Consider the following 5000-nt stretch of genomic DNA (forward strand, 5'->3'; position numbering starts at 1 on the left):
TGCGCAAGCCGGAAACAAATCCCGCAGAGCACAAACTTATATAAATCCGCTGCAACATCTTAGTGACATGGATTCTTAGAAGGAAGTGTACATGACAATTCTCCAACGATTGACGTAAGCTTAGGTTAGGGCTTGGCATGGTATTTGGGTCGTGATACTGAAGAACATATCCCTATGATTACCCTCCTCCCGTCCCCCAACCCCACCCTTGTGCTTACTTTAGGCTTTACTTATCCGCTTTGCAGCGACATTTTTGACAGTACTCCTCAATTTTGTCTGCATAGGCCTGTTTACGTTTGATGGATACATCAACAGCAATGTCAAGCCCGGCGCAAATGTCTCTTAGTTTTGCAACCGACAACTTGGTCGTGTTGAGTTTCCCTCCTGAGGTCATTTCGCATAGATTATATTTATCCCACATGATGGGGTGTCCTGGCAAAAGTTCCCGAGAAACCTCATTCGTCAATTCTTCGATGGTTGCCTCCTGGGTGGCACATTCAGTCTCCTCTTCAAGATCATCATCGCTAAAGAGAGACTTCTTTGCCGCAAGTCTGGAGAAGAATCCAGCTACCTGAGATACAGTCAGAAACTCTTCACTGCTGAACATCCGTTTTCCTTGAGAGTCCACGGCAGACATCATAGAGCGCGCAACTGACCCCGGATTACTTTTTCGTCCTGACCGCTCACCTTGTTGAAATTTCTCAGTCAGGTAGTTCTTTTGCTTGTACGTAAATCTACATCTACGAGAAGCACTTGACTTGAGCGCCCAACCCTTTGGTAGCATGTCGTGAGAAGATGGCGGTTCTGCAACTGCGTCCAGCTCGGGAACAGCTTCGCATTGCCCCTCAAGCCTTTGAGCATATCCAACAGCAGCTCTATCTAGTAGAGTAGATCGCTCAAGAGCATGTTGGTGTTTTTCACAGTCTAAATGCCGCTGCATTGATGAATATCTCACGAATGTTTTGACACAACCCTCCTCAGGACAACTGAAGATCGCCACGTTACTGTCTTCCTCTTCGATATTCACTGGTGGATCTGGATCTCGAACTGATGCTTTTATGCGCCTCTCCTTGACAGATGTAAATGCGCTTGAGTAAGAACGAGTAACTCCGGTAAGGCTCGGTAGGTCAGATGGGGATGGGCAATGCAATTTGTCTGTAGGGATGAGTTTACCATCGCCGATACTAGTAGCCCCTCTTCCTTGTACTGAGCTGACTAATACCCTCTATTTTTGAAGATAGCACCTTCGGGACTTAGACAGCCTCACACAATGCTACGTTAACACCAGGAACTCCACCAGAAGAGAGTATTGCGTCTCTCATCTGCTCAGGTGTCTCGATATCACTTCCAGCGTTAAGATAAATCCTCATATGTGACTTTATAGTCGCAGCCTTCCGATCACATGCCGCCTTTCCCCCTTGTGGATCAGAAAAATCCAGACGCCTGATCTTGACACCTTCTTCATGGCCAAGGGCTGCTGCACAAACGAGAGTGGTTCCGCAATGGTAGCAGCCGGCATTATCCTGCCGATAACAGACGGTCTTGAGCCCGGGCATGGCGATTTTGAGTTGCCGAATAACATCGGCCATAACGGCAAGGACTGCATAGCTGTCTTGGCTACAGGACTTGAAAATGTGTGCGAACGTTAGCATCTGCAACTCCCCTCCCTCTCGTCTTGTGGCAACTGTCAAATGCCATGGTATCCCGCGTTTACCGAACCAGTCGGTCTGACTTTCTCTGTACTTCCGAGGAAGATATTTCATTGCCCAATCTTGAACAATTAAAACAGACGACTCATCAATGCCTTCCAAAAGCTGTACTCTGGCGCCATCCTGATTGACGGAACGGAGGAGATGAGACTTCCACGCCAATATAGCGGTCTTTGCATTCCTGACTCGGAAAACAAGTTCTTCCTTCGTGTTGGATGTCATGTTTTGACTTTGCGCAACCAAACCTTCCTCGATATCATTTAGAGTCTATGCCAATGTAGCGCAGCGCTTACACACGTCACTGTGATTGTGATCACATGCGGCCTGGAACGAAGGCTCCTTCGGGTCGCTTAAAGCGTATGACCTGCAGTGATCCGCTACAGTAGAACTCTGGGAAACGTGGACCTGCAACAAACGTTTGAAAAAAAGGTTATAATTAAGAAGCGCTGCTTTAAAGAGAACTAAGGAGAAAGATAGAGAAGGTTTCACATGACTGTCAGACTTTCGTTCACTTCATTTCCCTATTGATTGACGGGCTTGGTCTGTTGTCAGTGAGCCAATCAAATGGCGAACTAAACCCAATTGCTCGTTTACTCATGTCACTACTAAACGCAAGTTAGACAAACTTCGCCTCCTGATTGATTTGTTGTTTAATGAGTTCCGCTCCTGGTTGGCTGAGGAATTTCATTTGCGGTTAGTTCTACAACAGTCAAGAGAAATGCGCTCTAACATTTTGTTATCATATGTTCCATATGGACCGATTGGCACGCCCATTGAGTTAGTCCTTTATAGTAATCAGCCTTTGAGTGCCGGACAGTAGAACCATGAGACTGACAAATATTTAGCGGTATTTAGCGCCAACTGAACAAAATAAAACAATAGAAATGATGCTATTTAATGGTATTTCGATTAAACTGCTAGCAGGTGTTAGAGGGTGTTTTTTTTTAACGCGGAAAACCCGGGTGTGTGATCGCAGACGCCATATTGGACGTACAAGACAAAGATCTGGGGCGAGTGACAGCGAGTTGGAGGGATCTGCTTAGTGCGGGTCACACCCACCTTAAAGTCGCTTTTAAGGTACCGCTTGCTTGCGCGTAGATTATTCTCCTGTCGTTTCGCCCATCCCATGCCTTTTCCTGCATCTCCAAGAGTTTCAACAACATCACACAGATCGTCAAATGCTTCCGCACCTGCTGAACTAACAATCAAGGCCTTGAACCGATGTCCGAACAGACGCAGCGCACTTGCTCAAAATCCGCAGAAGGGTAGCGTGGCTTAATGGCGTGAACCCAGACTCTTGGCAGTAAGTCATATACTGGATGACTATTCGCTCTGGGATAATCATCCGTATGACGTTTGGAACCTTGATAGTCTCCTTCGTCAATAACATGATTGTTCTTTCGCCAAAAGGCAAATCCTGGATAATATGGGGACTAGTGATGAACGCTATGAAGTGGTCGATTTGAGCAGTGGATACTTTTATCCTTGGCGTCGGAACTGTTAGCACTGGTGCCCCCCTTCCATATACTAAGCAGTGGCGTCTGGCCTCGGTGAAACGATACCGAGATAAATCGGGTATCCAGTGTCGGAGCTGATTCAGTGTCAACTTATCAGCCATAATGGACAGGATTTGCCGACGCGTCTCCCAGCTGTCGGCTGCGCGGTAGCACTCGGCGAGTGCGCTCATCATGGTTTCATCGACTGAACTGCTTGTGGTGTCTTCTCCGTTACATTGTAAGGTTCTTTGTATGACACCAGAGGAATAGACTGCCTTAAAGAGAGAACCACTATCACTTGGAGCTATGTCTTGTAGAAGTGTAGACAGACCTTGACCTGCCTTCCGCTCGTAGTAGCGTCGTGTCCTTTTACTTGTTTCTTCCCACGGCCGCTGTAGCCGAGAACAAATGGGACTGATTCCTCGAGTGCGCAAATAATCATTGAGTGGGTCAGCGGTCTTGGACTTTGGTTCGCGCTTAGTTGTAGCTGGTGTGCTGTCAAAGGAGATCTCCTCCGAGGAGGACGAGTCGTCGCTAGGTGGCAAATAGAAGCTTCCTCCTGGGGTAGCTGGGGTACTGTGTTCAGGACGAGTACGAGTCGTCTCCCCAGCCTAGAACAGCAACGCAACTGTTAAATTGCGCACGGTTCATGAGGCTTTTCCATGTTCATATATAGAAAACAAGGCATGGCATAAATAATTGAAAATCTTTAAAAACAACCATAACAATAGCGTCGCTAAGTATAATTAGAGAGTCTGATTAATAAAGGCCGATGCAGAATCAGAATTTTATGGTAACTTAATGAAATTCATACCTTGATCCTGTATATAGTTACATATAAAATCAATGATATGTTTTAGACTCCTAAAATAGCTAGTACTTACCAAAGAAAGCTCATGAATACTCTCTGAAAGGGCAATAAGTTGTGGGTCTTGGCAATCGGCTCTGACCTGTTCTCCAAGAGTTATCATACATTCACTACATATTCCTTGAAAAAAGACAAAACAATAATAAGTATTGAATAATGATTCAATTTTAGTGTTCAGCATTGCTCTTTCGAACGTGACTTGGCTTTTATGAAATGTAAGGTAGCACTGTAGTCTATAGATTTTATGGACACTTACCAGAGCCGACTGGAAGAAATATTCCAGTAATACGCAAGATTAATCTGGAGATGTCTTTACTGATTCCACGATCCGTAGTACGAGATTTGCGGACGTGCTTCGACAGCTGGGCTGGTATACGACAACGCGCCAAACCCCTTCGCCACCCGATGCCCAGCGAAGAACGATGAGTGGGACAAATATCCATGTCAGAAATATTGGAAGGGAAACTGAAAATTGAAGACCTTGCTAGAATCAGTTCCACTTCAGTGTCTACGCCGCTGCCGGTCATCAGCCCTAGAGAGCTTTTGTGACGTGATATATCTTTGTTACAAGTTAGTAAGGGAACCAAATCTTGGACTTTAGTACTTCGAGGGTCTTGACCGCATTGGCCACCAACTAGCCGCTGAAACGAGCAATTTCTCTCCATCTTCCAATTTTTCAACCGATGACGCTGAGCAAAATGCCTCAATTTCGACGAAGTAAACACATGCGTCCTAATTACTCAGGATCCCGAATTGTAACTAATGTTTGATTTCAGTTTTTTTTTTTTTTTGGACAAAGTGAGCGCTCAAGGTTATACAATACACTTCAAAAGACCTAAACTCAATATCCTGCACATATGTGGATTTTGTTCGCTTGATAAGGTTTGCCGAATATAAGAATGAGTTAAAAAGGTAGGAGCCTCGCAC

This window comes from Montipora foliosa, chromosome 8, assembly GCF_036669935.1.
Source record: "Montipora foliosa isolate CH-2021 chromosome 8, ASM3666993v2, whole genome shotgun sequence".
Classification (NCBI taxonomy): domain Eukaryota; kingdom Metazoa; phylum Cnidaria; class Anthozoa; order Scleractinia; family Acroporidae; genus Montipora; species Montipora foliosa.